This window comes from Bos javanicus, chromosome 3, assembly GCF_032452875.1.
Source record: "Bos javanicus breed banteng chromosome 3, ARS-OSU_banteng_1.0, whole genome shotgun sequence".
In the NCBI taxonomy this organism is placed as follows: Eukaryota; Metazoa; Chordata; class Mammalia; order Artiodactyla; family Bovidae; genus Bos; species Bos javanicus.
Genome location: NC_083870.1, coordinates 66,063,304 through 66,090,949, shown reverse-complemented (window position 1 = coordinate 66,090,949; position 27,646 = coordinate 66,063,304).

Here is a 27,646-nt window from a genome sequence, read left to right as displayed (position 1 = left end):
TTTCAATCAGAGGCTTAGATGGTGCAGTGGTAAAGAACATGCCTGCCAATGCAGGAGACATAAGAGACATGGATTCGATCCCCAGAGGTAGGAAATAGCAATCCACTTCAGCATTATTCCCTGGAAAATTCCATGGACAGAGAAGCCTGGTGAACTGCAGTCCACATGGTCACGAAGAGCTGGACATGACTGAGCAACTGCACACACACAGTTCATTCATGAAATCTCCAACCCTCATGACTTCATCACCTCTCAAAGACCACATCTTCATTAGGATTGTAACGTACGAATTTCTGTGGGGACACATTCAGTCCATAATCCTGTGGCTTACAACAACTTCCAGGATTTGCCTTTTGACTACTTTGACGCTTTTAAAAATTTTTCCACAGTTTGTTGTATGATTCACACAGTCAAAGCTTTAGCATAGTCAGTGAAGCAGAAGTAGATATTTTTCTGGGATTCTCTTGCTCTTTCTATAATCCAAAGGATGTTGGCAATTTGATCTCTGGCTTCTCTGCCTCTTTTAAATCCTGCTTATACATCTGGAATTCTTGGTTTAGGTACTGTTGAGGTCTAGCTTGGAGGATTTTGAGCATGAACTTGCTAGCGTGTGAAATGAGTGCAAGTGTACAGTAGTTTGAACATTCTTTTGCATTGCCCTTCTCTGAGATTGGAAAGAAAATCAACCTTTACCAGTCAAGTGGCCAATGCTGAGTTTTTCCAAATCTGCTGGCCTAATGAATGCATCACTTTAACAGCATCATTTTTTAGGATTTGAAATAGCTCAGCTGGAATTCCATCACCTCCACTAGCTTTGATTGCAGCAATGCTTCCTAAGGCCCTCTTGATACTGAACTCCAACGTGTCTGGCTCTAGGTGAGTGATCACACCATGGTGGTTTTCCAGGTCATTAAGATCCTTTTTGTACAGTTTGTCTGTGTATTCTTGCCACCTCTTCTTAATATCTTCTGCTTCTGTTAGGTCCTTTATCGAGCCCATCTTTGCATGAAATGTTCCCTTGGTTTCTCTAACTTTCATGAAGAGATCCTTAGTCTTTCCTATTCTATTGTTTTCCTCTATTTCTTTGCACTGATCACTGAGGAAGGCTTTCTTATCTCTCCTTGCTATTCTTTGGAACTCTGCATTCAAATGGATATATCTTTCCTTTTCTCTTTTGCCTTTAGCTTCGCTTCTTTTCTCAGCTATTTATAAAGCTTCTTCAGACAATCATTTTGCCTTTTTGCATTCATCTTGTTTTGTTGTTGGGGATGGTTTTGATCACTGCCTTCTGTACAATTTTATAAACCTCTGTCCATAGTTCTTCAGGCACTGTCTATCAGATCTAATCCCTGAATCTTTGGGTCACAGCAAACTATGAACAATTCTTAAAGAGATGGGAATACCAGACCACCTTACCTGCCTCCTGAGAAACTTTTATGCAGGTTAAGAAGCAACAGTTAGAACTGTACATGGAACAATGGACTGGTTCCACATTGGGAAAGGAGTATGTCAAGGCTGTATACTGTCACCCTGCTTGTTGAAATTATATACAGAGTACATCATGTAAAATTCTGGGCTGGATGAAGTACAAGCTAGAATCAAGATTGCTGGGAGAAATATCAATACCTCAGATATGCTGATGACACCACCCTTATGGCAGAAAGCAAAGAGGAACTAAAGAGCCTCTTGATGAAGGCGAAACAAGAGAGCTGGCTTGAAACTCAACATTCAAAAAACTAAGATCCTGGCATCTGGTCCTATCAATTCATGGCAAATAAATGGGAAAACAATGAAAACCTTGAGCGACTTTATTTTCTTGGTCTCCAAAATCACTGTGGAAGGTGACTGCAGCCATGAAATTAAAAGACACTTGCTCCTTGGAAGAAAAGCTATGACAAACATAGACAGCATATTAAAAAGCAGAAACATGACTGTTCTGTAAAGGTTCATATAGTCAAAGCTATGGTTTTTCCAGTAGTCATGTATGGATATGAAAGTTGGACCATAAAGAAAGCTGAACGTCAAAGAATTGATGCTTTTGAACTGTGGTGTTGGAGAAGACTCTTGAGAATCTTCATTGGAAGGACTGATGTTGAAGCTGAAACTTCCAAACTGTGGCCACCTGATGTGAAGAGCCTACTCATTGGAAAAGAGCCTGATGCTGGGAAAGTTTGAAGGCAGGAGGAGAAGGGGACAATAGAGGATGAAATAGTTGGATGGCATCACTGACTCAATGGACGTGAGTTTGAGCAAGCTCTGGGAGATGGTGAAGGAAAGGGAAGTCTGGTGTGCTGCAGTCCATGGAGTCTCATAGAGTTGGACATGACTGGGCAACTGAACAACAAACAACATTTGCCACAGGAGAGGAGGATTTGAACCTTGGGTTGTGGAGATATCCTGGTGGAGGAAATGGCAACCCACTCTATTTTTCTTGCTTGGAGGATCCCACAAACAGAATTGCCTGGCAGACTACAGTCCATGGGGTTGCAAGAGTCATACATGACTGAGAAACTGAGCATGACCTTGAGCCACCTCATATTTTCCTTTTACAGTTTAAGTTCTAGTGGAGTTGAATATATTCTCAATTTTGGAGGCAAGATACTTATGTCAGATTTTAGGTTTTGAACATGTTTAGTCCTTACCAATCCTGAGCCAAAATATGGCAGCAAGACATGAAGCTGGGCAGAAAGGCACAGCAATATTGGATTCACTTGGAAAACTGCAGTCTTGCCTTGTTTATCTGACTTAATGAGGTGACTGTATATTTCTAAAATATATTCAGCAACTCATGATTTTCATGCAACAAATATCACACTTCTTATTTATTAATGGGCTACAGGAGACTTCAAGTCCAGAGCCACATCTTATTTTTATTTCCAGGAAAAACAATGACTTGTTCACTTCTCCAATTTTATAAAACCTCAGGAATGATTACAGGGAGCTGATTTAAAAACATTTTGATTAAGTAGTACATGCAACATTATGTAAATGACTTTAAGACTAATTAGGACCTATCTGATCCAGCACTTTGCTGCAGTTTTGAAAAGCCAGCAAATGATTTATGTTGATATGGGTTAGCATAAAAGTCTAGACTGCAAATGAAATGTTTCTTTTTTTTCTTTGAAACTATATTCTCTGCTTCTTCCACCTTCCTCAAACTCTAAAAACTAGATAGGCCTTTGTAAATATTTTTCTTTTTTTTTTTTTCAATACATGATTTGTTATTGTTTAGCTACTGAATTGTGACTGACTCTTATGTGACCCCATAGACTGTAGCCTGCCTGGCTCCTCAGTCCATGGGATTTCCCAGGCAAGAATACTGAAATAGGTTGCCATTTCTTTCTCTAGGGATTTTCTTGATACCCCAAAATGAAAACAAGAATGAGGTTATCAACTAATTTACCCTTGATGGGTTATTCCTTAATAGGAAACTCACAAAGATAGGAAGGCTAACGTTATGTAAAAGTCAGGAGATCTTGAAGAGTGATGTTTAGAGGTTAAGATGTTATTTTAACACTTGTGAGGGAAAATATGATCCTTCTTAGTGATAAGGAAGACATTTGTGACTCACCCACTTTAATACATTTAATGTGCATCTGGTACTTGGCAGGGTTGGTTGAAGTAAAAATAAGAGTGCAGAGAGCATAAATGTGGAAGAATGAATGCAGTATGCTTTGACTTGCAAAATCCCCTCGGTAGGAAATGGAAATACATTTTAATTATCACTTTAGAAATACTGCTTTCATGCTTGGGTTATTTGTTAAAAACATTCTCTTCAGGTAAGAGAGTTACATTAATGACTATTAAAATTCAGCAGATATTCCTGGGTACTCTTTTCACTGTATTCATGATGCTGAGTTATGATTTAGTGATATCATATGTTTAGGGCCAAAAAATGGGATTAGGAAAATTGCTCAAAGCCAGGATTGTAAATTTTCACCAGAACAATCAAGTAGGCAGCTATGGTAAATGACATTTACTTTGACTTCTGAATACATTATTTGAATGAAAATGACTTAATGCCATACCCCTAAATTTATGTTCTACTGCTGAGATATGTTTCTTAAAATGAGTATACCTGTGCCAGTATACTACAGTTTAAAAAAATCAGTACGTTTTAGAGTCTCCATTTTTAATTTTGGTATCTGGTAACATTGATACACAGTCAAAAACTGTTGGCTAGTTTTAATTGTCATTGTGTAGGGTTAAAAGTGTTAGTTATTCAGTTATGTCAGACTCTTTTGCGACCCCATGGATTGTAGCCTGCCAGACTCCTTTGTCGGAGAAGGCCATGGCACCCCACTCCAGTACTCTTGCCTGGAAAATCCCATGGACGGAGGAGCCTGGTAGGCTGCAGTCCATGGGGTTGCGAAGAGTCGGACACGACTGAGTGACTTCACTTTCACTTTTCACTTTCATGCATTGGAGACGAAAATGGCAACCCACTGCAGTGTTCTTGCCTGGAGAATCCCAGGGATCGGGGAGCCTGGTGGGCTGCCGTCTATGGGGTCGCACAGAGTAGGACATGACTGAAGCGACTTAGCAGCAGCAGCAGCAGCAGCAGCAGCAGCAGGCTCCTTTGTCCATGGAATTCTCCAGGCAAGAATAGTGGGTTGTCATTCCCTTGTCCAAGGTGACATATAATTTTAATCTCTATATTTAATTTTGCACATTCTCTGCAGATTCCATTTTTTTCAAATCTCCCAAATCATTCACCAACAGAAATTGTAGTTAAAAGTGACAGCTAACGCTGTAAAGAAATAATTACATGATCACAAGGAAGTCCAGTTCAATTTCATTTAAAATATGACACTAATTGCATGCATATATTTTATCCATTTAACTTAAAAGAAAATATTGTTAGGAAAAGTGTATTGATAATCATCATGTTAGAACCCAAACTGTAACAGTAATCAACTGGTATGGAATTTGTATTTTAAAATACATGCCTGGTCTACAATGAATGTTCCTGATTGCAATCTGACGTGAAGTTCATCAACTCAGACAGTTGTCTGGGTTGCTTCTTTTAGAGGACTCTGCTGAATACTAGTGTTTCAAATTTCACAATAAAAATAATTTTATCTTTTGGCCAGGTTTTAATGTCAAAAAACCAAAACATGGCTTAGACAAACCATACTCATATTCTACAGAAATTTTTCTTGCAATATTATAATACTGTACAATTCCCTTTCTATTATAGAAATATGAACTATGTGAAACTTTATTTCTTTTCCAGTAATTTTGCATTAAAATTTTGACATACGGAAGCAAGGTTTTTGAATGTCAATTTTGACTGTCACTTTGTAAGTTTGTTACCTTGATCAAATCATATTAACCCCTCCAGACGTTTATACATAATTTATACATTATGCTTTCCTATTTATACTAGGAAGGGGTTGGATAAGATCACTAATAAGATTTATTTAGTTCTCAGAAGTTATAATCTTATAACAAGGAATGAGACAAAACAAAACAAAAATTATACCATAGGTACAAAATAAAAATTGTACCATAAAATTTTGTATGACTTACCATGTGATTTTAAAGAAAGTTTTCTTAGAAGTTTTATTGATGTAATGAAATTAATGAAGATAAGAGGAGAAGGTGGTGACAGAGGATGAAATAGTTGGATGGTATCACTGACTCAATGGAAATGAATTTGAGCAAACTCCAGGAGATAGTGAAGGACAGGGAAGCCTGGTGTGCTGCATTCATGGGGTTGCAAAGAGGTGGATGTGACTTAGCTACTGAACAACAACAGCAAAGAAATCAATGCTACTTTCTTAACATTTAATTACAATTATCATATTAGCTTTATTTTCATTAAATAATAAAATATTACTTTTTCGGTGGAAGTACATTTTAAAGAGAAATAATAAATTCTTTTCTGAAAAAAAGTCACAAAAATTTACCTTTTTGAATGGTATCTTTCTAGAATTGATATTTTGTAAAACATAATAACATCTTGGACTAAGGACAATTGATGTCAGCAGTTGAATATGCCATTAGATTTGACATGAGTGGAATGCGATGCTCATTTTTGTCATCTGCAGGTCACTGTGACACATGGTCAGGATGACACTAGGTGAGAGAGAGACAAGATAAGCAATTTAGCATCCAGAGGATGCTTTGTGTTCAATCAGACCTCTTTGTTCTGACTTAAATAGAGAGCTTGCTTTTACTCTAAAAAATGCAAAATCAACTAATCATCTGAAAGTGAAATGTCTTTAGAAGTGAAAGCATTCTTTAATCTGATAATTATAAAAATGCCAATCACTGATTACTCCATATAGTTTGAAGTATTCTTTGGCTCATGTAACATGAAGTGTTTATTTTGCTATTTTTGTTCAATTTTGTTCACATTTTTATTTTAAGCATCATTCAATGGAGCAATGATTTCAATGACCTCAGCTGTCTACATGGCAGAGAAATTTGTTTCTGCTTTTATCCATGTTGAGTTAGAGTGAGGACAGAATTTCTCTTTGGATCCATGAGAACTTATTTATGTACAGTTGTAGAAGAAGGGCACTATTAACTGCAAAATAAATCCATTAAAGCCCCCAACACAGTGTTCTAGTCATTGTCAGATTTACTACACATTCAGGGTTTTTAAGTTGAATGAGCTTATTTCAAGAGTAAGTCTAAATATTTTTTCAGAAAATGAAAGTGATTGTACAGAGACTCTTAACCTGTTTTTCATTATCATTGGTGATTTTGTAGACAGAATCTTATTTAGCATCATTTGAACTAAGACAAGTGGTTAATTTTCTATTGTTTCAAATCACGTTGAAATTATATATATATATACACACACATGTGTGCATATATGATAACCTAAATAATATTTTGATGACTATTAATCATTTAAAGATTGGAAGCAGAAAACTCAATTTTATAGATTTATGAATATAGTTCCTACTCAGGTTTAATTCTTATATTTAGATTTATATAATGCTTTTCCTTAAGATTTAAAATCTTTGCAGAATTATTGTCCTTCCTGGTTATTGATTTGTAGACTATTTTATAAAGTATATATTTTATAAATTATCTATTATCAAAAACAGTATTTGGTAGTGTATATATATATATATATATATATATATCATGTAATTTCAGTTTTTCTATATAATTTTATAAATGCAAAGGGAGGTTGCAAAAAAAGTAAAGATTGGAAGCAATTTCTAATTACTAAGCCTCAGAAGAAATAACATTTAAAAAGCCCAAATTAACTTATTTGGGCTTTTTTATTCTAGTGACCTTTGAAATTAGATTATATTAGAATAACAATTTAGCAAATTGCATGCCTCAATTAAGGCTGAGGATATGAGATCAAAAAGTAGAATAAAAATAAAGCATGTTGAGTTATGTGCCAAATTTGGAAAATATTCAGTTTTATATTCTAATCATACCTAATTTTGGCTTCAGGTCTTAGATTGTTTTCCCCTAAATCATTTAAAATCAAAGAATCTGAGAGGGAGCCACATTTATTTAGAGACTTCTGCTTCCAGCTTCCTGATTGATTGGATATTATACAAACAAAACCCTTTTTTATTTGCTATAATTTGATCCTGGGTAAATTTTAGCATGCTTATGTTTAAATGAGTGCCTGAGCTTGTAATGAAGTAAGAAAGTTAAACAGCAGATTAAATAAGAATAGTTTGCTACAACCAAAGCAGTATGCATTAAGCAATCAAAAGCTAGGGGATGTTCCTAAAAGCAATGCATAATCAGGTATACAGATCTTGAAAACAAATGATATAGTGCACAACATTATAAATCAACTATATTTCAACAAAAATTTAAAAAAATGCTATAGCATGTAGGAAATGGTACATTATTCTTAGGCCCATTCAACATAGTTTTGAAAGTTTTGGCCACAGCAATCAGAGCAGAAAAAGAAATAAAAGGAATCCAAATTGGAAAAGAAAAGTAAAACTCTCACTGTTTGCAGATGACATGATCCTCTATATAGAAAACCCTAAAGACTCCACCAGAAAATTACTAGAACTAGTCAATGAATATAGTAAAGTTGCAGGATATAAAATCAACACACAGAAATCCCTTGCATTCCTATACACTAATAATGAGAAAATAGAGAAATTAAGGAAAGAATTCCATTCACCATTGCAACAAAAAGAATAAAATATTTAGGAATATATCTACCTAAAGAAACTAAAGGCCTATATACAGAAAACTATAAAACACTGGTGAAAGAAATCAAAGAGGACACTAATAGATGGAGAAATATACCATGTTCATGGATTGGAAGAATCAATATAGTGAAAATAAGTATACTACCCAAAGCAATTTATAGATTCAATGCAATCCCTATCAAGCTACCAACAGTATTCTTCACAGAGCTAGAACAAATAATTTCACAGTTTGTATGGAAATACAAAAAAACCTCGAATAGCCAAAGCAATCTTGAGAAAGAAAAATGGAACTGGAGGAATCAACCTGCCTGACTTCAGGCTCTACTACAAGGCCACAGTCATCAGGACAGTATGGTACTGGCACAAAAACAGAAATATAGATCAGTGGAACAAAATAGAAAGCCCAGAGATAAATCCACTCACATATGGACACCTTATCTTTGACAAAAGAGGCAGGAATATACAATGGATTAAAGACAATCTCTTTAACAAGTGGTGTTGGGAAAACTGGTCAACCACTTGCAAAAGAATGAAACTAGAACACTTTCTAACGCCATACACAAAAATAAACTCAAAATGGATTAAAGATCTAAACGTAAGACCAGAAACTATAAAACTCCTAGAGGAGAACATAGGCAAAACACTCTCCGACATACATCACAGCAGGATCCTCTATGACCCACCTCCCAGAATATTGGAAATAAAAGCAAAAATAAACAAATGGGACCTAATTAACCTTAAAAGCTTCTGCACAACAAAGGAAACTATAAGCAAGGTGAAAAGACAGACTTCAGAATAGGAGAAAATAATAGTAAATGAAGCAACTGACAAACAACTAATCTCAAAAATATACAAGCAACTCCTACAGCTCAATTCCAGAAAAATAAATGACCCAATCAAAAAATGGGCCAAAGAACTAAATAGACATTTCTCCAAAGAAGACATACAGATGGATAACAAATATATGAAAAGATGCTCAACATCACTCATTATCAGAGAAATGCAAATCAAAACCACTATGAGGTACCATTTCACACCAGTCAGAATGGCTGCAATCCAAAAGTCTACAAGCAATAAATGCTGGATAGGGTGTGGAGAAAAGGGAACCCTCTTACGCTGTTGGTGGGAATGCAAACTAGTACAGCCTCTATGGAGAACAGTGCGGAGATTCCTTAAAAAACTGGAAATAGAACTGCCTTATGATCCAGCAATCCCACTGCTGGACATACACACTGAGGAAACCAGAAGGGAAAGAGACATGTGTACCCCAATGTTCATCGCAGCAGTTTATAATAGCCAGGGCATGGAAGCAACCTAGATGTCCATCAGTAGATGAATGGATAAGAAAGCTGTGGTACATATACACAATGGAGTATTACTCAGCCATTAAAAAGAATGCATTTGAGTCAGTTCTAATGAGGTGGATGAAACTGGAGCCTATTATACAGAGTGAAGTAAGCCAGAAGGAAAAACACCAATACAGTATACTAACGCATATATATATGGAATTTAGAAAGATGGTAACAATAACCCTGTATCTGAGACAGCAAAAGAGACACAGATGTATAGAACAGTCTTTTGGACTCTGTGGGAAAGGGAGTGGGGGGATGATTTGGGAGAATGGCATTGAAACATGTATAGTATCATATAAGAAACGAATCGCCAGTCCAGATTTGATGTAGGATACAGGATGCTTGGGGCTGGTACACTGGGATGACCCAGAGGGATGGTATGGGGAGGGAGGTGGGAGGGGGGTTCAGGATTGGGAACACGTGTACACCCGTGGTGGATTCATGTTGATGTATGGCAAAACCAATACAATATTGTAAAGTTAAAAAATAAAATTAAATAAAAAAAATAAAATTGAAAGAATTTTACATTAAAAAAAAATAGCAATAATTAACAAGTGAAAATCCCTTAACACTTCTTCCCACTGCATCTTGATATCACAGTCACCAAGGAATAGACAACACAAGCAAGCACTGGATGGAAATAACCTTTACTTAACACAGGTAAAAGACAAAGCAAGGTTCAGCTGTGGTCTTCAGTACCCCATAGCCAGCTGTTCTCTCCCTCAGCTGATGCAGGACAATTTGCCTACAAACACCCCTCTCAAGCCACAGTAGAAGCACCTCTTCTTTCCACAGAGGACAGATATAACAGTGGGGTTGAGCAGGTCCTATAAGATTAACACACTTAAGCAGGACAAAAGAGCCCACATTGACATAAAACAGAGAAATAGTCCCATACAAGGTGCTGAGCCTAGCACAGCCCATGGGGGCTTTTCCTAAGGAAGTATTTTAGGCCCAAGGCCAAGCTTATGTGGCTGAGCAGAATTCAAAAGACTGTGCACATGAGACTGCTTTTCCTATTAAGAACAGAAGAAATATTTAAAACAATAACGATTGAGAATTTCTCCAAATTAACATCAGACACAAAACCACAGACTCAGTAAGACTCAGAGAACACCAAGCAGTCATGATGAATGCCAGAAAAGCTAACCCTAGGTACTCCATTTTCAAACCATGGAAAATCAAAGATAAAGAAAAGCTCCCAATTATACAGTGAAGTAAGCCAGAAAGGAAAACACCAATACAGTATACTAACGCATATATATGGAATTTAGAAAGATGGTAACAATAACCCTGTATCTGAGACAGCAAAAGAGACACAGATGTATAGAACAGTCTTTTGGACTCTGTGGGAAAGGGAGTGGGGGGATGATTTGGGAGAATGGCATTGAAACATGTATAGTATCATATAAGAAACGAATCGCCAGTCCAGATTTGATGTAGGATACAGGATGCTTGGGGCTGGTACACTGGGATGACCCAGAGGGATGGTATGGGGAGGGAGGTGGGAAGGGGGTTCAGGATTGGGAACACGTGTACACCCGTGGTGGATTCATGTTGATGTATGGCAAAACCAATACAATATTGTAAAGTAATTAGCCTCTAATTAAAATAAATAAATTAAAAAAAAAATTTTTTTTAAAAGCTCCGGAAAGAAGTCAGAGGGGAAAACCTTCCCTATAGAAAAGTTGAAATAAGTTGAAAAGTTGAAAGGGTGAAAATAAGAATTACATCTGACTTTTTCTCGGAAATGATGCAAATAAAAAAGGAGGGGAATACATTTGAATCAGTTCTAATGAGGTGGATGAAACTGGAGCCTATTATACAGAGTGAAGTAAGCCAGAAAGAAAAACACCAATACAGTATACTAATGTATATATATGGAATTTAGAAAGATGCTAACAATAACCCTGTGTACGAGACAGCAAAAGAGACACTGATGTATAGAACAGTCTTATGGACTCTGTTGCAGATGGAGAGGGTGGGAAGATTTGGGAGAATGGCATTGAAACATGTATAATATCATGTATGAAACGAGTTGCCAGTCCAGGTTCGATGCACGATACTGGATGCTTGGGGCTGGTGCACTGGGACAACCCAGAGGGATGGTATGGGGAGGGAGGAGGGAGGAGGGCTCAGGATGGGGAACACATGTATACCTGTGGCAGATTCATTGTGATATTTGGCAAAACTAATACAATTTGTAAAGTTTAAAAATAAAATAAAATTTAAAAAAAAGAAAAAAGAAAAAAAAAAGTGTTGAGAGAAAATAAAAGCAACAAACGAACCAAGAATTCCATATTCTGTGAAATTATCCTTCAAAAGTGAAGGAGAAAAGACTTTCTCAAATAAAAATTGAGGAAATTTTTTGCTAGTATACATTATAAGAAATGCTAGAAGTTATTTCGGAGAAGGCAATGGCAACCCACTCCAATATTCTTGCCTGGAAAATCCCATGGATGGAGGAGCCTGGTAGGCTGCAGTCCACGGGGTCGCTAAGAGTTGGACTGAGTGACTTCACTTTCACGCATTGGAGAAGAAAATGGCAACCCACTCCAGTGTTCTTGCCTGGAGAATCCCAGGGATAGGGGAGCCTGGTGGGCTGCTCTCTATGGGGTTGCACAGAGTTTGACATGACTGAAGCAACTTAGCAGCAGCAGCAGCAGAAATTATTTACAAAGAAGGAAAATGATATAGGTTAGAAATTTACAACAATATAAAGAGAGGAAAGGCAAAGGAGTAGGCATAAATAAGAAAAAATCTACTGTTTTTCTTATCCTTAGTTGATCTAAAAGGTAAAAAATTTATTCAAAGTAATAATAACAATGTATTATATATACATGTAACTCTTCTCAAGGTGTTAAGTTAGGCCTGTTCCTTAAGCAGCACAAAACTGCTTTGCTTAGAAGGCATTGTCCAGTCTCCATCTACAGTGATTTTGGACATCCATGAAATTAAAAGACTCTTTCTCCTTGGAAGAGAAGCTATGACCAACCTAAACAACATATTAAAAAGCAGAGATATTACTTTGCTGACAAAGGCCCATCTAGTCAAAGCTATGGTTTTTCCAGTAGTCATATATGGATGTGAGAGTTGGACCATAGAGAAAGCTGAGCACTGAAGAACTGATGATGGTTTTGAACTGTGGTGTTGGAGAAGACTCTTGAGAGTCCCTTGGACTGCAAGGAGCTCAAACCTGTCAATGGTTAAGGAAATCAGTCCTGAGTATTCATTGGAAGGACTGATGCTGAAGCTGAAGCTCTAATACTTTGGTCACATGATTCAAAGAACTGACTCATTGGAAAAGACCTGATGCTGGGAAAGACTGAAGTCAGGAGAAGGGGACAACAGAGGATGAGATGGTTGGATGGCATCACTGACTCAATGGACATGAGTTTGGGTAAACTCCGGGAATTAGTGATGGACAGGGAGGCCTGGTGTGCTGCAGTCCATGGGGTGGCAAAGAGTCGGAAATGACTGAGTGACTGAACTGAACTGAACTTCCAGACCTTCCAGAACTGGAGATGGAAAGATACCTGAATAAAATCATGGTTGTTTTTTTTTTTAAAAAAAGAAGGCATTGTCCAGATTGGAGTCATTCAAAAAGTCATAGCATCCTTTCCAGGAAATTTCTGTGGTTAACAATTTAAGCAGAACTTTCAGATTCATGTTGGATCCTCACATCAAGGAGATTGGATAGTTCATGGCCTGAATTTTCCTTGTTTTATAAAAGAAGACATTGAAAGAAGACCATTGCCCATTGATTTGGGCAAAGTCATAGAGCCTTATTTATTGAACTTGAATGAAAGCAATATCTAGGCAACAACTGTGTCTTATTTATCTTGATCACCCCAGTGCCTAGTAAGTTCCTGGCACATGGTAGATATGCAATTAGTGTAAATGAATTAGTAAATAATCAAATGAATTAAAAATTAACACCTGGATTTATAGCCCTTTGGTCATTCCATTTTATTGAGAGACTTTTATTTATTTATTTTTTTAAATTTTATTTTATTTTTTAACTTTACAATATTGTATTGGTTTTGCCATATATCGAAATGAATCTGCCACAGGTATACACGTGTTCCCCATCCTGAACCCTCCTCCCTCCTCCCTCCCCATACCATCCCTCTGGGTCGTCCCAGTGCACCAGCCCCAAGCATCCAGTATTGTGCATCGAACCTGGACTGGCGACTCGTTTCATATGTGATATTATACATATTTCAATGCCATTCTCCCAAATCATCCCACCCTCTCCCTCTCCCACAGAGTCCAAAAGACCGTTCTATACATCAGTGTCTCTTTTGCTGTCTCGTATACAGGGTTATTTTTACCATCTTTCTAAATTCCATATATATGCGTTAGTATACTGTATTGAGAGACTTTTAAACTGAAAAATTTTTGAAACTTTATGTCTCCGCCATGAGCATTTATTACCATTATTCTAAAACGTTATCGCTCAGGATGCACAGTGCAGGAAAACACCTGCATCAAGTTTAAAATTGCTTTGTAGCTGAATATTGTGCATAGATTTCATGCCCTTATCTTATTTTGTTATTTCATGAAAAAAATGCACATTCTCAATAAACATTTCTATTTCCTTGACTTAAACTAGTATCAATTTTAACTTCATCACCTTCTTTTGCTAAATATTCACTTGTTGACTCATTTAAGCTTATGTCTAGACATTACACAGATGCAATACTGATATCTTACTTCGATTAAATGGACAAAGAAATATATATTTATTAGTAGGTTAATAATGATTACTCTTCCGGAGAAGGCAATGGCACCCCACTCCAGTGTTCTTGCCTGGAGAATCCCAGGGATGGGAGAGCCTGGTGGGCTGCCCTCTATGGGGTCACACAGAGTCGGACACGACTGAAGTGACTTAGCAGCAGCAGCAGCATGATTACTCTTCATTTTAAATTTCAACAAAGGTGTAGAAAGTAGTACTAAGCAAATGTATTGCATGAGTTATACAAATTTCCATGGGTTTGTGATAAACTGAGTTCTTCAGATTTAAGATCTATTTTATTCTGAGTCATTTACAACTTAACACTGGCTCTGCTGCCAATCAAAATGACAACTGCAAATTCATTCATGAACTTGATCTGAGAAGAGAAATCCCTACAGATGATTTTAAGTAAAGGGAAAGTAGAGGAGAAAATTACATCTGTAGAAACTAGGTGTTATTGTCCATTATGGTTGCTAAAATTACTAGCAGTTCGTCAGAGAAGTGAGTGAAATGGATCCCAAGAACTGGCTCATAATTTGGAAGCTGAGATTAGAAAGAGAAAGCTTAAGATCCATATGACAAATATGTGTGAGCTAGAGTGGCACAGTTTCTCACCTAGAAACAAACAAAAAACACCTGAAAAGAAATCTTAATAGAAAACCTTGAACTTTTGGGAGATTGGCCTGTCAAACTTCATATATGATTTAAGGTAGGAGTTTTTTGATTGCTTCAGGGAATATAAGGGCTATTGGGTTTACCTAATGAGATTTCATGGAAATAGATGAATTCAAAGGAGAATAATTGCTCTAATATTTTTACCCTTTTCAGCGCTTAAAATCAAGGAAATTACCTATCCATATATACAAGTTCCTCAGTGTGATCCTTTTAAAAATTTAGGGCAGGCATGCAGGATCTTTGATCTTCCTTGCAGTATGTGAATTCCTACTTATGGCATGTGGGATCCAGTTCCCTGATCAGGGGCCCAACTCATACCACCTGCACTGGGGGTTTAGACTCCCAGACACTGGACCACCAGGAAACTCTCTAATAGTAGTAGTTCTGAGGTTGCTAGATCATATATCACTGAATTGTAGGTTTAAATTTTAACATTTAATACATACAAAATAATAGGATTATATATCAGATACATATTTGGGCTTCCCAGGTGGCTCAAAAGAATCAAGAATCCACCTGTCAATGCAGGAGATGCAGAAGATGCAGATTTGATTCTTGGGTTGGGAAGATCCCATGGGGTAGGAAATGGTAACCCACTCCATTATCCTTGCCTGGAAAATTCCATGGACAGAGGAGCCTGGTATGCTGCAGTCCCTGGGGTTGCAAAGAGTTGGACATGACTGAGCAACTGAGCATGCCCCCTTGTACTTACCGCCCTGTTCAAGAAAAGACTTGCCAGTACTGTTAAATCTCTTTAACAAATTTTTCCTCTACACAACCTATCTCTCCTCTAGAAGTCCTCATTATCCTAACGTTGTTATTTAGCACTATAACAAATTTCTTTGTGGTTTTCTAAATATGTATGTAACCCTAAGTAATACATACTGTTGTTTTGAATACTTAAATCTTAATTGGTTTCAATATGCAGCTTCATTTTTTTTTTCTATTCAGCACTGTTTGTAAGATTTATCCATATGCATTCCCTCCCCTATGGTATGAAAATACCATCTATTTACCTATTCCCCTGCTATAGACATTTAAATGGTTTTGCTTTCTTTCTTTCCTGCCTTTCTTCCTTCTTTCCTTCCTTTCCTCCATCACTGCCTTCTTCCCTCCCTCCATCCCTGTTTCCTTCCTTTCTTCTTTCCTTCTTTCATGGTGCTATTTTACACATTATCCCAAGTGATGGCACCAATCCCCAATTCCACAGCAGTGTGTGAACATTCCTGATGCTTCCCTACTTTTCTACTCTTTGAAATATGACAGCTTAATATAGCAGTTTAAAAGATTTTTGCCAATTTGATTTTTATGAAGTGGCATTTCACTGCGATCCTATTTTTTCTATTTTTTGTTAGTTATGTGAAGCATCATTTCCTCTGCTTATTGACCTCTCTTTGTGAACTGTTAATGCAGTGTTTTTGTTGTTTTACTGTTGTTAAAAGTTTAAAAATATGTTTTTAAACGTATGTACTGTATATTGTACATAAGTATGAAAAAGTGAAATTGTCCATCTCTTTTGACCTCAAGAGCTGTAGCCCACCAGGCTCCTCTGTCCATGGAATTCTTTAAGCAAGAATATTGGAATAGGTAGCTATTCTCTTCACCAGGGGCTCTTCCTGACCCAGGGATCGAACCCAGGTCTCTTGCATTTCAAGCAGATTGTTAATTGTCTGAGCCACCAGGAAGCCCGTTCATAAGTTTACATGAATATAAAAATAAATAAAGGTTTTTTCCAATTTTCGGGCTCTTTTCCCACTTTTGTGATTTTTTTTTAATGAAAATAACTTTACATTTTAATGCAATCAACATATAGGTGAACACATCACCCCTTCTCATCTCTTTTACTCTCCACATCCTAGGGAGATTTACAGTCTGTTCAAACTATAGAATCCTTACTGTGTCTCCTCCTTATGCCTTTCCTATAGCCTTCATTGTCTTGCCCTTTAGAGTACAGATCTGAAAAATCTGAACCCTAAATGAATTCAATTTTCTTTGTACTCAGCATTTACACTGGGACTCCTAACACAGTGGAGAAAAAAATCCCACAGCAATGATGCTTCACTTATTAGAACTCAGAGTCCTTTCCTTCTTTTGCTCTCCAAGGTAACTATTTCCTGCTGCTTCTTAAATTTAAAACTCTCTTATCCATCTTCACTTTCAGCCTATAGCCCTGCTTATTTCACTAAGAAAAGAGAAACAGTTGGAATAAAGATGCCACATCTTTCCTCCTTCCCAGTACCCAGTGAACTTAAACAGTGTCCAGAGAGCCTTCTTCCCTCCTATAACTATACTGCACTCCTATCTAAAGCTAAACCCTCTATGGGGTTCCCTCCCATCTCATCTGCTTGATTATATTCAAGCATTTCTCCCTTTTTCTATCTATGCACGTTTCCCCTTTCTATTGGACCATTACTATCATTATACACACAAGTAATAAGTTTTAGAAAGAAATTTCTCCAGATTCCACTTCCTCTTCAGCTAGCACCCATTTAGCACTCCATTTCTTATCTCCCTCTTCTGACTTAACACTCAGAAAAGTTGTATACAGTTGCTTCTCTGAGTCTCTGTTTTTATTCTCCTCTTTTTAGGTTTTTATGTTAAAAATTCAAACATATACAAATATAGAGAGAATAGGATAATGAAATTCTATATTCTAAGATTTAACAATTATTTATCTTACTATCTTTATCTACTTGTTTTTCTTCTTCCACCCTTTCTTTCTTTTTCTCTCTCCCCCATTCCCTTTCTTTCTAAGCTAAAGTACATAAAAATTTCAGACACCATATTATTTTTCTTAGCCTTTGACTGCGTGGATCACAACAAACTGGAATATTATTAATGAGATGAGAATACCAGACCACATTACCTGCCTCTTGAGAAACCTGTATGCAAGACAAGAAGCAACAATTAGAACTGGACATGGAATGATGGACTGGTTCAGAATTGGGAAAGGAGTACGTCAAGGCTGTATATTGTCATCCTGCTTACTTATATGCAGAGAACATCATGCAAAATACTGAGCTGGATGAATTACAAGCTGTAATCAAGATTGCCAGGAGAAATATCAGCACTTTAATAGCAGAAAGCAAAGAGGAACTAAAGAGCCTCTTGATGAAGGTAAAAGAGGAGAGTGAAAAAGCTGGCTTAAAACTCAACATTCAGAAAACTAAGGTCATGCATCCAATCCTATCACTTCATGACAAATAGGTGGGAAAAATTTGGAAACAGCATCAGATTTCATTTTCTTGGCCTCCAAAATCACTATAGACAGTGACAGCAGCCATGAAATTAAAAGATGCTTGCTCCTTGGAAGAAAAACTATGACAAACTTAGTATACTAAAAAGCAGAGACATCTCTTTGTTGACAAAGATCCCTATAGTCAAAGCTATGGTTTATCCAGTAGTCATGAATGGATATGAGAGTTGGACCATGAAGAAGGCTGAGCACCAACAAATTGATGATTTTGAACTGTGGTGCTGGAGAAGACTCTTGAGAGTCCCTTGGACAGCAAGGAGATCAAACCAGTTAATCCTAATGGAAACAAAACCCTGAATCTTATTGAAAGGATTGATACTGAAGCTGAAGCTCCAGTACTTTGGTCACTTGATGTGAAGAGCTGACTAATTAGAAAAGATTCTGATAATGGGAAAGATTGAGGGCATGAGGAGAAGGGGGCAACAGAGGATGAGATGGTTGGATGGCATCACCAACTCAAAGGATATGAGTTTGAGCAAACTCTGGGAGATAGTGTAGGACAGGGAAGCCTGGCATGCTGCAGTCCATGGGGTTACAAACAGTTGGACATGACTGAGTGACTGAACAACAGCAACAGTCAATCTTTTGCTTCCGTACTTAATCATGTCAGCTATTGTCAAAGTCAACTATGACCTCTACATGGCTAAGTCCAATGGTCAGTTCTAACTTCCTCTCATATTTGGCTCATCAGCACCATTTCATAATCACCTGCCTCAATGAGACATTTCTTTCACTTGCCTTCCAGTGTATCCTGCTGCTTTGGTTTCTCTCCTATTACCCTGAACACTCTTCAGTTTCATTTGCTGGTCTCTGCCACTCCAGTACTCTTGCCTGGAAAATCCCATGGATGGAGGAGCCTGGTAGGCTGCAGTCCATGGGTTCGCGAATAGTTGGACATGACTGACTGAGCAACTTCCCTTTCACTTTTCACTTTCATGCATTGGAGAAGGAAATGGCAACCCACTCCAGTGTTCTTGCCTGGAGAATCCCAGGGACGGGGGAGCCTGGTGGGCTGCCATCTAGGTGTCACACAGAGTCGGACATGACTGAAGTGACTTAGTAGTAGTAGTAGTAGTAGTATCTATAAATGGTAGAGGCCTTGAGATTTAGCTTCTCAAAGTTTTTTTTTTTTTTTTTAACTCATTCCTGGGTAATCTAATCCAATATTCTGAGTTTAAGTGCTGTCTAAATATCTAAAGATTTTCAAAGTTACATATCCAAGTGAGTTCTCTTCTAAGCTTAAAATATATATATTCAGCTACTTTCTTGTCAGTATCACTAAGGTGTTTAATAGGCATGTCGACTTTAAAGTCCCAAACTGGGCTTAGAATCTTTTCATCTCTCTTAGCAAATCTCATCCTCTAAAATGGATCACTATAGCTGATAAAGTGATCTTAGAATATAGGAGAAAATGTATTAATATATTCTCTACACATAATCTTTAAACTGCATCACATTACTCCTTAGCTCTACATGTTTTTTTATTCCCATCAGGGTAAAAGTCAAAGTCTTAAAAAGTTTGTAAGTAAGGCAAATATGTTTATCTTGGAAACCAGAACACTTTGAGGAGTAAAAGAGGACATTAAAACCCATTAAGGTAATATTTTAAAATACTTGCTTATGAATGGGCAAATTGAATTAATTTTATTTGTAGACATAAGATAATCATATTTAAGAATTATTTCAAAGACATTTTTTCTCCCCAAACAATCAGTGTTAAAGTAACATTTAAACACTAAATATCTTACTTAAAAATTATTAACATAACCTGAAAAATTATTCTTGGTACATCTTTGCATACTTTAGTTGTGGCTTAGTCATAATTATCTCTAATACTATGTCACTGGTACCTCCTTAAGTATATATTATAACATGAGTTTATTAGTTTCATTAAATTTTTTTCAAATAGCCTTCAAATTTGCATTATATGGCTAATTTGAAAGTGATGAATCTTTCAATGTGTTCTTGTTTGCAAGCTGTCAATAATTTCAATTTGCTAAAACTTCAGATATGAAATTTGGAAGGAAGTCCATTTGTTGAATAAGTTAACTATTTCTAGTTTCTTCTTGTTTTGAAAAAAAAAATCAACATTTAGAGGATTATTTAAACAAATACCAATTATAGGACATTTAGCTTGATTGACAAAGCAGTTGTTCAAAGAGCCAAACACTTTCAAAGTATTGTTGATGTGGGCAGCAAAAGAATAAGTTGCTCTCAGATAGAAATGTATTTGTCTGAAGATTTAAATTCTTTATTTTTAATTTACATTTATTTATTTTTGACTTCTTATTTTGTATTGGGGTTTAGCCAACCAGGTGGCACTAAAACTGCCTGCCAATGGAGGAAACCTAATAGACATGGGTTCGATCTCTGGGTCGGGAAGATCCCCTGCAGGAGGAAATGTCACCCGACTCCAGTATTCTTGCTTGAAAAATCCCATGGACAGAGAATCCTGGTAAGTTACAGTCCAGGGGGTTGTCAGGCACAACCTAGCAACTAGGCACACACACACACACACACATAGCCTAAAGAGAACTAATTTCAGAGTTAATTTAGAATCTAGTACATGCAAACCTCAGTCTATTCTGACTCTTGATCAAGAGTATTCCACTCTATGCAGTGGAAACTGCTTCTCAATTTTACCATGCAAGCTATTCAAAGAAGGCTATTGCCTAAAATCATCTACTAATGGACCTATGGCCTTGGCCTTGCCTATCTAGTATAGTTCACTATTACATTTTGCTTTAAGATTTTCTTGGTCTGACCCCATAGACTGTAGCCCACCATACTCCTCTGTTCATGGGATTTCCCAGGCAAGAATAACTGGAATGGGTTGCCATTTCTTTCTCCGGGGGATCTTCCCAACCCAGGGATCAAACCTAGGTCTCCCGCATTGCAGGCAGATTCTTTAGCATCTGAACCACCAGGGAAGCCCACTAAAGAGTGTAATTTCAGGTCCAGGTAGCTTTGCTGTGGTTAGTCTCTGATTGGACATAAGTGAGGAGAGCACATCTTTCTCTTTGATCTATGAGTCCTTCGAGACAGCAGATTTTACTTCTGGGAGAATTGCTGGCACTTTTAGATGGGCTAGAAAAGATTCTAAATATCTGGTTCTACTGTTAGCTACGACAGTCCCTGGGGGTATCAACAGCAGGCTATCAGTCTGGAGGAAATTGAACCACCTGGGGGAGGGGAGGTTGCCATCAATTGTGGAGTTCAGCCTTGAGTGATGACATTTGGCAACAGGGGAGTTCTGAAAAGGGCTTATTTATGCACAGAGTGTAAGCAGCTCTGAGGATTTGTGTAAATATTTATATGGAGAGTGAATTCTGGGGAAATGGAAATTATCACAAATAAAGGGATAGTGACTTCAATATAATATAAGCTAAGTGTAACTATACATAGCCTCTTACTTTTGCCATTGGGTCAGTGAGACGTGAGGAGGTTCTCAGTGACAGAGTAGCCATACTAAGGCAGGGCCAAGGTGGTTAAGAGCTCAGAAGTTGGAAACAGGCTCATTGTGTTTTGATCCTGTCTGTGTTACATACTAGTTTTGTCTTTGTTAGTTTGGAAATGTAAATTAACCTCTTTATACCTCACTTTTCTTTTCTGCCAAACGTAGTGCCTTCCTCATTAGGGGGCTTCCCAGGTGGGGCAGTGGTAAATGAATCCACCTGCCAAAAATGCAGGAGGTGCAAGAGACTCGGGTTTGATCCCTGGGTCAGGAAGATCCCTGGAGAAGGGAACGGCAACCCGCTCAAGTATTCTTGCCTGGAAAATTCCATGGACAGAGGAGTCTGATGGGCTACTGTCCATGGGGTTGCAAATAAGTCAGATATGCCTGAGAGCACACATGGCAATGGCAATAGCCCTCTTTAGATTGTTTTGAGTTTCAGGGTCCCACATTATTTCTTATGCGTTTAACACACAGTGCCTGGCCCGCACGGTGTATGTGCGGTTAGATAAGAGTCAAGCAAGGAAATGGAAGAGAACAAGGAGAGTTATATTTATGTTTCTAAGAATAGCAGTGTGCCATGCTGAATTTGTTAGCATTTCATGGGCACTGTGCATCTCCTCAGTGAACATGACTGAACACCTCCTGTGGATCAGATAATTGCTTAATTGTGGCCCTCAGGCAATAAGCTCTACCGATGAGTGAGCCAAGCAAAGAGGGGCACTGGATATCTATGGTCTTCCATTAATCAGAACAATTGCCACCAGACCTCTGGCCTGCCTGAATATTTATCCATCAAGGTAAAAACATGCAGTTATCTGGTCTAAGGATGATCCTGAGTATGCTTAGGGCATTGCTAGATATTGAGACACAAGTAGCCTGGTGGGCTGCTGTCTATGGGGTCGCAAAGAGTCGGACACAACTGAAGCGACTTAGCAGAAACAGCAGCAGAGAAATTAGAAATTGGATATGGTGTCAGACAGAAGAAATGCCTGTATTATAGGATCATTGCGAGTATTAAATAAAGAAACACGTGAACAAAGCCTAATAGATAGGCGCACTGTGGGCTCCTGTTTTTCAGAAGTTGCATGTCTCAAATAATTCTTGCTGGTTCTCCAAAAACCTCAGTATCAATCAAATACACAGTGTCACTGACAAGAAAGTGCTTTGGGGATGCAGAAAAGCATAATGGCTTGACATTCAGGCTCTGGAGACATATTCCTACATTCAGATCCCAGCTCCTCTACTTACTAGCTGTGTGACTGAGGGCGGAGTCTGTGCTCCAAGTCCATATCTGTAAGTGGGAACAATGACAGCATCCACAGCATCACTATGAAGACTAAATGTACTAAGACATGGGCAAGCCCTGTCACTAATATAATAAGAGTGCAACAAATACCAGGAAAAAATAAAACAGGATCAGGAAAAATTCCACAGAAAGAATAAGAGCATGAGGAATTCAGATTTCTTTTTCTGTATGCTGCTGCTGCTGCTGCTGCTGCTAAGTCGCGTCAGTCGTGTCCGACTCTGTGCGACCCCAGAGACGGCAGCCCACCAGGCTCCCCCGTCCCTGGGATTCTCCAGGCAAGAACACCGGAGTGGGTTGCCATTTCCTTCTCCAATGCATGAAAGTGAAAAGTGAAAGTGAAGTCGCTCAGTCGTGTCCGACTCTTAGCGACCCCATGGACTGCAGCCTACCAGGTTCCACCATCCACGGGATTTTCCAGGCAAGAGTACTGGAGTGGGGTGCCATTGCCTTCTCCCTTTTTCTGTATAAGCATTATTAAAAGAGTATTTTTTAAAATTGATCCTCATTACCAATGGTTACAGTGTGGCCAGGTGCAGGAAAAGGCTAGAGTAAGGAATGTGATGGCAGCAGTTAAGTTAAAGCAGGAAGTTCCTGTAGAATTATCTAAATATATGAGATTCTGAGTTTAGGGTTGCAAGTGCATTTAAAGCTTGCCAGTTGGTGGGTTTGAAATGCAGTCTTACCAAGACCCATGATTTCTTATTTGATCTGCTGGCCTGCCTTGGTCTTCAATCTCATTTCCCGTTCCCTCCATCCTCACCCCTCACCACACTCTTACCTTCTCTTTTCCTCAAATATCCCACATTCTCAACTCATTCCAGCCCACAACTTTTGTATTTGAAATCACTTCTGCCTAAAGTGCTCAGCACCTAGGCTCTCATGCCTGCTTCAGTGCGTCACTCAGGTCAGCATTCTCTGACCACTGATTTGAAAGTCCCCAGCAGATTCTAGCCACTTTTCATCTCCTCACCTATTTTCTTCATTGTACTTATCAGTGTGTAAAATTGCACTGTGCACTTGCTTCTTTGTGTATTGGCGACATAGACTCAGACATTATATTTTTCTGTTCCTAGAACAGTGCATGGCATACAGTAGGAGATCAATTACTATTTGTTATGGATGAAAAATATCCTGGCTGCTCAGCAGAAGGGGGCAAAAATTTACAGGAAGAGTATCTTTAGAGCCTGTGGCTGAATGGGCTGACAAAGTCAGGGACAGACATTTTCAGGTATTCTCACTTCCATAGATGTTTCCTGTCTATTCATGAGGTTGTTTTGGTTCATCTTAAAAAGTGCATGCAACCCATATTCCTTCAGGTGTAGTTTGGACTTGGCAGGTTTATTATTTCTACCCTTTCTCTGCTTTCCATTCTTATTTTAAAATTCAAGACTAAAGCAACATTAATTAAATAGGTGAATGACAAAAAATAAGAATTTGGAACCTGTATGAGTTTTATGGATTTTTAGCATTTTGTTAATGTAGTATTTCAAATTCATGGATAGTAGATTGGCCTATTCAACAAATGATGCTGAGAAAACTAGTTAGCCTTTGGGGGGAAAATGTAATGAAAATCCATACCTCACTGAAATCAATTTCAGATAGAGCAATGCGTGTAATATTAAAAAGTAAAATTTTGACAACAGTTGAAGAAAATAGAAGTGACTATTTCAGAATCTTTGATAAGGGACAACTTTTCTATGCATTCCATAAAGCCAGAAACCATACAGGACATGGTTGACCTACAAAACAAAACTTTTATAAGGAGCAATAAGTCCCCAAAACAAAACTCAGAGACTTTTGACAAACTGGAAACATCTACAAAACAATTTTACTGTACTTAGAGGTCTATTTACACACACACACACACACACACACACATGCACGCACATGCACACACACATCACTTACAGTTTGGTAAGACGACACCTGACCTTCCTAAGGCAGATGTCACTAGCGGCCCATCCATTAGTCGTCTTCCTTCCTTCTCATTTCCTCTATGCCAGTGTAGTCAAGTTCCCACCATAGAGGCGGAAATGTTCCCCAAACCATTCTTAGAAGCATCCCTACAGCAAGACCAAGAGAATGTGACTCAGGTTTGGTCCATGGGATTTGAATTGATATTGCAGCCATGAAAGTAAAAGATGCTTACTCCTTGGAAGGAAAGCTATGACCAACCTAGATAGCATATTCAAAAGCAGAGACATTACTTTGCCAACAAAGGTCCGTCTAGTCAAGGCTATGGTTTTTCCAGTGGTCATGTATGGATGTGAGAGTTGGACTGTGAAGAAGGCTGAGTGCCGAAGAATTGTCACTTTTGAACTGTGGTGTTGGAGAAGACTCTTGAGAGTCCCTTGGACTGCAAGGAGATCCAACCAGTCCATTCTGAAGGAGATCAGCCCTGGGATTTCTTTGGAAGGAATGATGCTAAAGCTGAAACTCCAGTACTTTGGCCACCTGATGCAAAGAGTTGACTCATTGGAAAAGACTCTGATGCTGGGAGGGATTGGGGGCAGGAGGAGAAGGGGACGACAGAGGATGAGATGGCTGGATGGCATCACTGACTCAATGGACGTGAGTCTGAGTGAACTCTGGGAGTTGGTGATGGACAGGGAGGCCTGGCGTGCTGCAATTCATGGGGCCGCAAAGAGTCGGACACGACTGAGCGATTGATCTGATCTGATCTGATCTGAACTTTCTAAGATTTGCTTTTTCCTGGAAAAGAGGGTCAGAATAAGAAACACCCCTTTCATTTTTAGCTAAACATTGTCATGTCTGCCTTGGAGCAGGATTTTGCTACATATGAAGGGTAAGCCAAAAGTTTCAAATCTGAAGATTAAGTTCATATGCTAAGAAATTCAACTTCATATTTTGTTTTTGTTTTGATTGGAAGATAATTGTGTTATAATATTGTGCTAGTTTCTGCCATACATCAGCATGAATCAGTCACAGGTATACATATGGCCCCTCCTTCCTGAATCTCCCTGCCATCTCCCATCCCATCTCACTCTTCTGGGTTGTCACAGAGCACTGGGTTGAGCTTTCTGTGTCACGGGGCAAATTCCCACTTGCTGTCTATTTTACATATGGTAATGTATACATTTCCATGCTATTCTCCCAATTCATCCCACCCTCTCCTTCCCTCACTCTGTCCATGAGCCTGTTCTCTATATCTGTGTCTCCATTTTGAAAAGTAATTAAGCGTGTCAAAAGTTGAACATGATTTCATAATTTATCATTCTCTTAAATGTCCACATCACCTTTCTTCTCTAATCTAGAAGCCTAGGCAAATACACCCCTGAAGAAGGGCATAGCAACCCACTCCAGTATTCTTGCTGGAGAATCCCGTGGAGAGAGGAGCCTGTTGGCTACAATCCATGGGGTCACAAAGAGTCGGACATGGCTGAGTGACTAATACACACACACACACACACAGGCAAATACATCTACCAATAACCACATGAATCTGCCAAATATTTGAATTAACTATCATTCTGAAAGCATAGAGACTGAATTGACTGTCTGTGGGTCTATACATTGTGTAGAGTTGACATTCATAGCGTTTTCTAACAGTCAAACCACATGATATGCAGTATTCCAGGCATCTGAGACTCTTATTAGCCAGTTGTTGTTGTTGCTCAGATGCCAAGTTTTGTCCAACTCTTCACCATTCCATGGACTGCAGCATGCCGGGCTTCTCTGTCCCTCACCATCTCCTGGAGTCTGCCCAAGTTCATGTCCATTGAATCAGTAATGCCATCTATCCATCTCATCCTTTGTTCCCCTCTTCTCCTTCTGCCTCCAATCTTTCCAAGCATCAAGGTCTTTTCCAATGAGTCAGCTGTTCACATCAGGTGGCCAAAGTATTGGAGCTTTAGCTTCAGCATCAGTCCTTCCAAAGAGTCCTCAGAGTTGTTTTCCTTTAGGATTGACTGGTTTGATCTCTCTGCTTTCCAAGGGGCTCTCAAGAGTCTTTTCCAGAACCACAGTTTGAAAGCACCAAAGAAGAATTGATGTTTTCCTATTAGCTAAGGCAGATGATAAAATAACATTATTTTTCTTCAACAAGATTGCTGTATCTAACTGCACATTTCTGATCTCTGTTTTCATCAGGTAAACATCCCAGCGCACTGTTTCTCTGGTCAATTTGTTCTCTGATATTCCATGTTCTTTGTAGTACTCTACACTACTTTGCCTTTGGGCTGTGGTTTTGTACCTTCTAAACCATCCACATCCTCTGGAGTTCTCTCCCATAATTGGCAAACTCTATTGTATCCTCCTCTGTCCATGGGATTATCTGAGCAAGAATAATAGAGTGGGTTGCCATGCCCTCCTCCAGAGGATCTTCCTGACCCAGGTATCAAACCTGCATTTCGTATGTCTCCTGCATTGGCAGATGGATTCTTTACCACTAGCGCCTACAGTCCATAGGGTCACAAAGAGTTGGACATGACTGAAGTGACATGTAGGTATGCAAGCACTGTATCCTCAATGGATATCTTGATGTTCACTCCAATGGCATATCTTAACAGAGAACTGCCTCCCTGCAGACATCACTTCTGCCCTTTGCTGTTTACTCTTCATCCTCCAAAGTAATTCATGACCAAGAATTAGGCTTTGATGTCCCTTTTGATCTCCATTATTACCTCCTGCCCATTACTCTGCTAGTCTCTTGTAATAAATTCTTTTTCCTCAAGTCAATGATTGAAAGC